This window comes from Ranitomeya imitator, chromosome 1, assembly GCF_032444005.1.
Source record: "Ranitomeya imitator isolate aRanImi1 chromosome 1, aRanImi1.pri, whole genome shotgun sequence".
Lineage (NCBI taxonomy): Eukaryota > Metazoa > Chordata > Amphibia > Anura > Dendrobatidae > Ranitomeya > Ranitomeya imitator.
Window position 1 is genome coordinate 452172781 of NC_091282.1, and position 10623 is coordinate 452183403.

General features: G+C 49.7%; 1 pseudogene; it reads left to right on the forward strand.

Moving 5' to 3' along the window:
- Positions 1 to 8567: 8567 nt before the first annotated feature.
- LOC138671885 (polymerase delta-interacting protein 3-like) lies at positions 8568 to 10163 on the forward strand (annotated as a pseudogene).
- Positions 10164 to 10623: the final 460 nt, after the last annotated feature.

Consider the following 10623-nt stretch of genomic DNA (forward strand, 5'->3'; position numbering starts at 1 on the left):
TAACACCTGAGGGGGGGTTAAAGGTAACCTTTGAAATTGGTTCAACTAGGCTTCGGCCTACACTCTGCTCCTCTCCTCCTCCTGCTGACCCTGGGCTCTAACAACGCTAGTTTTTGCCCGGAAATGCTAGCTGCACAGAGAAAAACACCAGCCAATGTGTTAGTGGGGTTCAGCAACGCCAGCTGTTCCCCCGCTGTGTAGCCGGCATCGTGTCCAGCACAAGCCACGCTGGCACAACCGACCAAAAGCTGCCACCAGTGCAGGCTTCGGCCTACACTTTGCTCCTCTCCTCCTCCTCCTGCTGACCCTGGGCTCAAACACCGCTAGTTTTTGCCCGGAAATGCTAGCTGCACAGAGAAAAACACCAGCCAATGTGTTAGTGGGGTTCAGCACCGCCAGCTGTTCCCCCGCTGTGTAGCCGGCATCGTGTCCAGCACAAGCCACGCTGGCACAACCGACCAAAAGCTGCCACCAGTGCAGGCTTCGGCCTACACTTTGCTCCTCTCCTCCTCCTCCTGCTGACCCTGGGCTCAAACACCGCTAGTTTTTGCCCGGAATGCTAGCTGCACAGAGAAAAACACCAGCCAATGTGTTAGTGGGGTTCAGCACCGCCAGCTGTTCCCCTGCTGTGCAGCTTGCAACGTGACCTGCAAACGCCACGCAGGCACATGAACTGAAATTGAAGGGAGCCTGGCCCCCACCCTCAGGTGTTTCTATGTATAACAGCCACCTTGTACAGCAGTACTGCTGCATTTGTACAAGGTGGCTGATGTTTTCTCCTTGCCCACGTGGAACTCAACACGTACAAAATGTGTCTCTTTGAGACCATTCCACTGTCCCTGAGGTGTGACTTTCCTTTCTAATGATACGCAGCAACCCCCTTGGTAGCGCTTCCCGTCTTCTGACATCATTGGTTGGCTACTTGCGCCTGTTCGTCCGCCCTGCCTGAATAAAATGCTCCTCGTTGTCTTAATTATTTTGACTGCGAGGGTGTGATTGATGGGCACGAGCAGTGCATATCTTCGCCTGTCTTAACTCATCTCCTTCCGCCTTCTTCAGACTGTGCAGCCTCATGGCCGCGGCATGCGAGAAGGGATCAGCAGAGGCCGCCCAGTCTGAAGCAGGTGTAAGGACGTGTGTGAGCGGCCAAAATATTTACTGCTCAAGGCCACGAATCCCAGCACCGCAGTGTGGCTTTATGAAAAGACACTGTGGGTCTGGGATTTATGGCCATCGTTAACCGCACCGGCCAACATGAAATGATGTCATAAGATGGGCAGCGCTAACAGGGCATTGCCAAGGGATAACACAAGAGCGCAGACTCCTGTACAGCAAATAACAACGCTCAGGAAGCTGCGCCAAGCACCAAGGCGTTATTTTGGACACCTGTGCTGCGTCTCATCAAAAAACCAAGTCACGCATCCACTACAGTTTGACTGTAGAATGGGGTAAATTGTGTATGTCTTTCATTCAGCGTGTGCAAGTAGACAAATTAATAGAGCAACCTTTCACTTGTGCAGCATTAATACTGCACAAGGTGTGTCTCTTGTACTTTGTAACACCTGAGGGGGGGGTTAAAGGTTTCCTTTGAAATTGGTTCAACTAGGCTTCGGCCTACACTCTGCTCCTCTCCTCCTCCTCCTGCTTCAACACGGGCTCTAACATCGCTAGTTTTTGCCCGCAAGTGCTAGCTGCACAGAGAAAAACACACGCCATTGTGTTAGTGGGGTTCAGCAACGCCAGCTGTTCCCCCAGTGTGTAGCCGGCAAAGTGTCCTGCAAACGCAACGCAGACACAAAGCTGCCTCCAGTGCAGGCTTCGGCCTACACTCATCTCCCCCTGCTTACCTTTTGCTCCAACACCGCTAGTTGGGGCTCTAGGAAGACAATCTTTAATAGGCAAGGCAACGCATCTGGGTTCCAGCACCGTCAGCTAGTCCTCGGTCGTGCCATTGGCTCTTGCACACTGGGGCAACGCATCCGGGTTCCAGCACCGCCAGCTGGTTCTCGGCAGTGTTTTTGTCACAGGTACTCCCTCGTGCCAAACCTGGTTTCAGCACCGTCAGCTGTTTCCGGGTTGTGTCAAGCTCACTGAGACACCTATGCTTGCCTCGTCGTGGTGCGGTCGGGTTAGCCAACTCCAGGGTGCCTCCAGTTTAGGAGCTTCCTATGTGGGCTGCGTGAACTGGTAGTCAAGGCTGGTTCTGTAGTGCCAGTAGGCCCAGCTCCCCCTGTAGGACTGTTGGGGTTCGGTAACTGCGGCTGCCTCGCGGCCTAGCTGTTCTCTCCTCTCCTGTGGGCCTTGGGGTCCACCACCTGGTTCCAGCACCGTCAGCTGGTTCCGGGCCGAGCCTTTGGCTTAGGTGCCTCCTCCTGGGTATCCGAGTTCCGCCAACGCCAGGCGGTCCTTGGTAGTGCTTTTAAGCGCGGGCACCTACAGCTTAGTAACCGGGTTCCAGCACCGTCAGCTGGTCCTCGGTCGTGCCATTGGCTCTTGCACACTGGGGCAACGCATCCGGGTTCCAGCACCGCCAGCTGGTTCTCGGCAGTGTTCTTGTCACAGGTACTCCCTCGTGCCAAGCCTGGTTTCAGCACCGTCAGCTGTTTCCGGGTTGTGTCAACTTCACTGAGACGCCTATGCTTGCCCCGTCGTGGTGCGGTCGAGTTACCCAACTCCAGGGTGCCTCCAGTTTAGGAGCTTCCTATGTGGGCTGCGTGAACTGGTAGTCAAGGCTGGTTCTGTAGTGCCAGTAGGCCCAGCTCCCCCTGTAGGACTGTTGGGGTTCGGTAACTGCGGCTGCCTCGCGGCCTAGCTGTTCTCTCCTCTCCTGTGGACCTTCGGGTCCACCACCTGGTTCCAGCACCGTCAGCTGGTTCCGGGCCGAGCCTTTGGCTTAGGTGCCTCCTCCTGGGTATCCGAGTTCCGCCAACGCCAGGCGGTCCTTGGTAGTGCTTTTAAGCGCGGGCACCTACAGCTTAGTAACCGGGTTCCAGCACCGTCAGCTGGTCCTCGGTCGTGCCATTGGCTCTTGCACACTGGGGCAACGCATCCGTGTTCCAGCACCGCCAGCTGGTTCTCGGCAGTGTTCTTGTCACAGGTACTCCCTCGTGCCAAGCCTGGTTTCAGCACCGTCAGCTGTTTCCGGGTTGTGTCAACTTCACTGAGACGCCTATGCTTGCCCCGTCGTGGTGCGGTCGAGTTAGCCAACTCCAGGGTGCCTCCAGTTTAGGAGCTTCCTATGTGGGCTGCGTGAACTGGTAGTCAAGGCTGGTTCAGTAGTGCCAGTAGGCCCAGCTCCCCCTGTAGGACTGTTGGGGTTCGGTAACTGCGGCTGCCTCGCGGCCTAGCTGTTCTCTCCTCTCCTGTGGACCTTCGGGTCCACCACCTGGTTCCAGCACCGTCAGCTGGTTCCGGGCCGAGCCTTTGGCTTAGGTGCCTCCTCCTGGGTATCCGAGTTCCGCCAACGCCAGGCGGTCCTTGGTAGTACTTTTAAGCGCGGGCACCTACAGCTTAGTACCCGGGTTCCAGCACCGTCAGCTGGTCCTCGGTCGTGCCATTGGCTCTTGCACACTGGGGCAACGCATCCGTGTTCCAGCACCGCCAGCTGGTTCTCGGCAGTGTTCTTGTCACAGGTACTCCCTCGTGCCAAGCCTGGTTTCAGCACCGTCAGCTGTTTCCGGGTTGTGTCAACTCCACTGAGACGCCTATGCTTGCCCCGTCGTGGTGCAGTCGAGTTAGCCAACTCCAGGGTGCCTCCAGTTTAGGAGCTTCCTATGTGGGCTGCGTGAACTGGTAGTCAAGGCTGGTTCTGTAGTGCCAGTAGGCCCAGCTCCCCCTGTAGGACTGTTGGGGTTCGGTAACTGCGGCTGCCTCGCGGCCTAGCTGTTCTCTCCTCTCCTGTGGACCTTCGGGTCCACCACCTGGTTCCAGCACCGTCAGCTGGTTCCGGGCCGAGCCTTTGGCTTAGGTGCCTCCTCCTGGGTATCCGAGTTCCGCCAACGCCAGGCGGTCCTTGGTAGTGCTCTTAAGCGCGGGCACCTACAGCTTAGTAACCGGGTTCCAGCACTGTCAGCTAGTCCTCGGTCGTGCCATTGGCTCTTGCACACTGGGGCAACGCATCCGTGTTCCAGCACCGCCAGCTGGTTCTCGGCAGTGTTTTTGTCACAGGTACTCCCTCGTGCCAAACCTGGTTTCAGCACCGTCAGCTGTTTCCGGGTTGTGTCAAGCTCACTGAGACACCTATGCTTGCCTCGTCGTGGTGCGGTCGGGTTAGCCAACTCCAGGGTGCCTCCAGTTTAGGAGCTTCCTATGTGGGCTGCGTGAACTGGTAGTCAAGGCTGGTTCTGTAGTGCCAGTAGGCCCAGCTCCCCCTGTAGTACTGTTGGGGTTCGGTAACTGCGGCTGCCTCGCGGCCTAGCTGTTCTCTCCTCTCCTGTGGGCCTTGGGGTCCACCACCTGGTTCCAGCACCGTCAGCTGGTTCCGGGCCGAGCCTTTGGCTTAGGTGCCTCCTCCTGGGTATCCGAGTTCCGCCAACGCCAGGCGGTCCTTGGTAGTGCTTTTAAGCGCGGGCACCTACAGCTTAGTAACCGGGTTCCAGCACCGTCAGCTGGTCCTCGGTCGTGCCATTGGCTCTTGCACACTGGGGCAACGCATCCGGGTTCCAGCACCGCCAGCTGGTTCTCGGCAGTGTTCTTGTCACAGGTACTCCCTCGTGCCAAGCCTGGTTTCAGCACCGTCAGCTGTTTCCGGGTTGTGTCAACTTCACTGAGACGCCTATGCTTGCCCCGTCGTGGTGCGGTCGAGTTAGCCAACTCCAGGGTGCCTCCAGTTTAGGAGCTTCCTATGTGGGCTGCGTGAACTGGTAGTCAAGGCTGGTTCTGTAGTGCCAGTAGGCCCAGCTCCCCCTGTAGGACTGTTGGGGTTCGGTAACTGCGGCTGCCTCGCGGCCTAGCTGTTCTCTCCTCTCCTGTGGACCTTCGGGTCCACCACCTGGTTCCAGCACCGTCAGCTGGTTCCGGGCCGAGCCTTTGGCTTAGGTGCCTCCTCCTGGGTATCCGAGTTCCGCCAACGCCAGGCGGTCCTTGGTAGTGCTTTTAAGCGCGGGCACCTACAGCTTAGTAACCGGGTTCCAGCACCGTCAGCTGGTCCTCGGTCGTGCCATTGGCTCTTGCACACTGGGGCAACGCATCCGTGTTCCAGCACCGCCAGCTGGTTCTCGGCAGTGTTCTTGTCACAGGTACTCCCTCGTGCCAAGCCTGGTTTCAGCACCGTCAGCTGTTTCCGGGTTGTGTCAACTTCACTGAGACGCCTATGCTTGCCCCGTCGTGGTGCGGTCGAGTTAGCCAACTCCAGGGTGCCTCCAGTTTAGGAGCTTCCTATGTGGGCTGCGTGAACTGGTAGTCAAGGCTGGTTCTGTAGTGCCAGTAGGCCCAGCTCCCCCTGTAGGACTGTTGGGGTTCGGTAACTGCGGCTGCCTCGCGGCCTAGCTGTTCTCTCCTCTCCTGTGGGCCTTCGGGTCCACCACCTGGTTCCAGCACCGTCAGCTGGTTCTAGGCAGTGTCTTTTGCTCTTGTACCTTCTGCTCCCCATCCTGATTCCAGTAACGTCAGCTGGTTCCGGGCAGAGCCTTTGGCTTAGGTGCCTCCTTCTGGGTATCCAAGTTCCACCAACGTCAGGTGGTCCTTGGTAGTGCTTTCAGGCACGGGTACCTCCTGCTTAGTAACCGGGTTCCAGTAACGTCAGCTGGTCCTCGGTAGTTCCATTGGCTCTTGGACCTTCGGCTACCCATCCGGGTTCCAGTACCGTCAGCTGGTTCTCGGCAGTGTCTTTTGCTCTTGTACCTTCTGCTCCCCATCCTGGTTCCAGTAACGTCAGCTAGTTCCGGGCAGAGCCTTTGGCTTAGGTGCCTCCTTCTGGGTATCCGAGTTCCGCCAACGTCAGGCGGTCCTTGGTAGTGTTTTTTAGCACGGGTACCTCCTGCTTAGTAACAGGGTTCCAGTAACATCAGCTGGTCCTCGGTAGTTCCATAGGCTCTTGAACCTTCGGGTAGCCATCCGAGTTCCAGTTCCATCAGCTGGTTCTTGGCATTTTCTCAGCCTTCTTGTACCTTCTGCTACATTTCCAAGTTGAAGACCCTAAAGTCGACGACCCGGAAGACCACCCCGATGACGACGACGACCCGGAAGACCACCCCGATGACGACGACGACGACGGCGGAGACGACGACGGAGACGACGACGGCGGAGACGACGACGGCGGAGATGACGACACTGAAGACGACGACCCTGGAGACGACGACATGGAATACCGAGAAGCAGAAGAACAAGAGGCTGCAGAACAAAGAGCAGAAGAACATTAAGCATAACACTTAATATCAGAGCAAAAGATATTATCTAAATTATATGCAGAAGAAGACTAAGCAGTGTATGGGGGTGAGTCCGTTCCTCCTCGTGGTGCCCCTGGATAAAGCCTGATGCTGCAGGCCAAACTGAACGCGGACAAATGTAACTTTTGTGACTGGCAGAACGGAAGGTGTAATCTTCCAACTTTTATAGATAACAACTACGGGAATGCCTGTCACAAATGAGAATATGATGAAGAAGTAGAATAGGAAGAATAATAACAGTGGAATAAAAAGAATATGTAGAATAGGAAGAATAATAATAGTTGAAGAAAATGAATATGAAGAATGTAATAAAAAAAAAAAAATAGGTAGAAGATGAAGAAGAAGATGAATAAGGTGAAGAAGTTGATGTCAAAGATGCTGATGATGATGAAGATGAAAGTGTGGGAAAAGGAAAAAAAAGAAGGGGAAGGTCGTGGAATAGTGAAACATCAATATCTGACAAAATAAAAAAAAATTTACATAGTCAATATCTTTTTCAATCCGAACGTCTTTAAAAAAAAAAAAAATCATGCTATTCTATTTGATTGGACTAATCCTCATTGCCTTTAATGTCTCCGCCACCTCCCCCATACATCCTACATTATTCTTAGTTGTTTTCCTTCATGTAGAATGAACCTACAAGGAAAGAAAGGGTTTATTTTAATTCCGATATTTTGGTCCCATTGACTTGCATTGGGATCGGGTATCGGTATCGGCGATATCCGATATTTTTTGAATATCGGCCGATCCAAACCGATACCGATACTTTCCGATATCGGAAGGTATCGCTCAACACTAATTTCTACTAAATAAAAGTGTATAATTACCACAATAGGTTCAGTTTTGGTAATGATTAGGGATGAACGAGCACTAAAATGCTTGGGTGCTTCTTGCTCGGGTCAAACCATTTGTAATACTCGGGTAATCGGACAGAACAACGAGCCCAATGTAAGTCTATGGGAGACCCGAGTATTTTTACCGCGATCCCCCCTTGGGGGTCCTTTTAAGGTCTGTAAACATCTGAAAATGATGGAAACACTGCTCAAATGTCAAGGGAACATAATGGCAAATGTCCCTGGAAGCATTTCTGACTCCTAGTTTACAGCTGTAAACAATGTTGTCAGAGTTTCATGACATTTTTACAGGTGCACCAAAAAACATACAAAACCAACACCCAAATGGATTTTGCTGGGAAATATGTTAAGGAACATCCTTTCCAGGGCAATGACTTGTATATAAGGCAAAATAATTAACCCCAAACAAAAATGTTCCTCCACCACTTGGGCTATGTTCACATGCAGCGTTTTTGATGCATTTTTCAGCTTTAACATTGCTTTCAACCAATACAAATGCATTCACTTGGAAATGTCATTGTAACATTTAACAACCCTAGCTGGCCATGTGGTGTGTGACACAAAAGCAGACCCATCTTGTTTCATTTATGAAGGAGGGACTCTTAAAGTCACAGAGCCTATTTTTAGAGGGGCATCAGGTGGCATTAATCTTCTTAAAGGGCCATTAAACAGTGGGTCTCCTATACTGTTATTGCCTATGCAGTGAGTGGCTGGGCTAGCAAAAATTAGGACACACCCCAATACCCCTTTCACGAGACGTACAAGAGAGCCTCCTAAAAAATGTTGCATTGAATGCAAGGCCAAAGGTACATGCACCCCAATAACCCTTGCAGCAGATGTACTTTACTACCTCATGACATACTAGTTCCCATTAGAAGAAAGTGTGTCTCCCATACTGTTTGCTTATGCATTGAATGAATGGCCTGCCCTGCACCATGGTTACATGCACTCCAATAACCCTTTGAAGCCACATACTGGATGGCCACAAGAAACAAAAGTTCCAATTATATATATTCTTTTTATTACCATAAATTTTTTTCATGAAGTGATTGCAAGGCCTTGCCATAATTTGCACGCATCACAATCCCCGTTGGAAGAAACGTGGAGGAGGGTCTTAAAAAAATTGTCACATTAAAAAAGAGCACTTCACCTATACTTGGAATGACCATACACTAAGTGTATGGGCTGACAAGCATTTCCCCCTGATGAACACACATCAATATAGTGTGTAAAAATTTTGTTTAGGGGCAACATAAACACCTTGGAAGAGAGTAACGTGGTTTCATTTACAGTTGCTGCTGGGAAGGTGCAGGTTTTTCATAAAAATATGGCGGATGAATCGTTGGATGAAGTGATCAGGATAAGGGGCATGGGGACGGCAGGAAAGGGAACGTACAGGATTAATAACAGTGGTGGCTATGGGAGTATGACATCCAGGATACAGCCTACAATGATTAGTCGTTTAGCCACCGCCAATTACCAGAATCTGTTTCATGCCCTTCAGAAAATCGGTGTAACAAATGCGCGTGTGAAGCTCGACATAAAAAATGCCCTAAAAAATATGTTGCCAAGGACACACATGTCTTTATAAAGGGGCAAAGTGCAAAATTTTCATGGGATGCAGAATTAGAGAAAGCAGATCAGTGTTGGAGGAAAACCAAACAAACTGATTGATACTTGTGAAAAACTTAAATTTTCAGGACATTCTGTGCCCCCAAAAACACTACTAATATATATGTACATTTTTTTTATTAGTTTAAAGAGGAGTGGTCCATTGGTAACTGTCAAGACCCGTGGCATTATTATTATTATTATACATTTTTATAGCGCCATTTATTCCATGGCGCTTTACATGTGAATACGGCATAAGGTTCTTCCTCTTCACCCATACATATTACCAATAATATCAAAATGTCACAGCCGAAAATTATTTGTTCTAGTGTAACGAACACTGTTAAAGAAATTCCACTAAACATAGATAACCACTACTTAGGGAAACACCAGATTTCCTCTTTATAAGATATGGACGACGATGTTATTGATGACAACTTCGAACTTTGCAACATCCCCATCAAGAAGATGAAGGTCACATCAAACAATGGGCAAAAAAAGGCTGTGAATGTCTGGAAATTCATTTTCTTTTGGGCAAACTTTACCTCTTACTAAAGTGGTACAGAATGATGCATACACAGCTCTCATGTCTACTCAGCACCACACATAGCCATCTTTATTGCACACAAACGCTCTAGCCAATGTGTCATGGACACTTGTCACAAAGGAAGCCAGTTCATCAGTAGGGCCCACTCATAAAGAGTCTGTCTTTAGCTATAAAGAAGAAGAAAAAAGAAGCGCAAAGAGGTGCACACTGAGCCGCAATATTCATCATAAACAAATCTTTATTGAGACCAAACAACAGTGCTAAACATTAAAAACATGCATTAAAAAACAGCATAAAACATATGCCCGCAAAGAGGTGCACACTGAGCCGCAATATTCATCATAAACAAATCTTTATTGAGACCAAACAACAGTGCTAAACATTAAAAACATGCATTAAAAAACAGCATAAAACATATGCCAAGTCTGTCTTTAGCTCTTTAGAAGGCCCCAAAATTACCATTATTAATTTGCCTACAAGAGTCAAAGAGTAAGATATTGTGGAGCTTTTCTGTGTACATGATGCCTTGAAGCTCACCTGCTTGTTGAGTTCAGGAGTTGCAGAGGTTGTGTTAGTAAGAAAGGAAGATGCAGTTGGTACCTACAAAAAAATACCTAGATGGACAACCAATGAAATGAAATCTTCCTTTGAATGGTCGTGCGATAACATCAGACTAGCCCATATATTAGATTAAGTGACACTACATCAAAGAAGGAAGGTTAATGTCGAAGAAACACAAACTCCTCCTCCTCAAGTGTTGCCTAAAATCCTCCAAGTTACTCATACTTCTGAGATAGATAAACACTGTAGGGAAACACCAGACTGTAAGAACATACCTTTATAAATAGATATACCAGATCCAAATATAGTGCTCTCCTCAGTGAGTTGTATAGTCATATAATGGAGGAAAGAAGAATTTGATTCCTTGCTGATTTTGTAAGTTTGCCCACTGACATGAACAGTCAATGTAACATTGAAAGATAGAATATCAAAAATAAAATCCAGAAAATCACATTGCATAAATTATATACATTTATTTGTATTTTGCAGTGAGAAATAAGTATTTGATCCCTCTGGCAAACAAAGCTTAACACTTGGTGGAAAACCCCTTGTTTGCAAGCACAGTAGTCAGACATTTTTCGTAGTTGATGATAAGGTTTGCGCACAAGTCAGGAGGAATTTTGGTCCACTTCTCTTTGCAGATCATCTCTAAATCATTAAGATT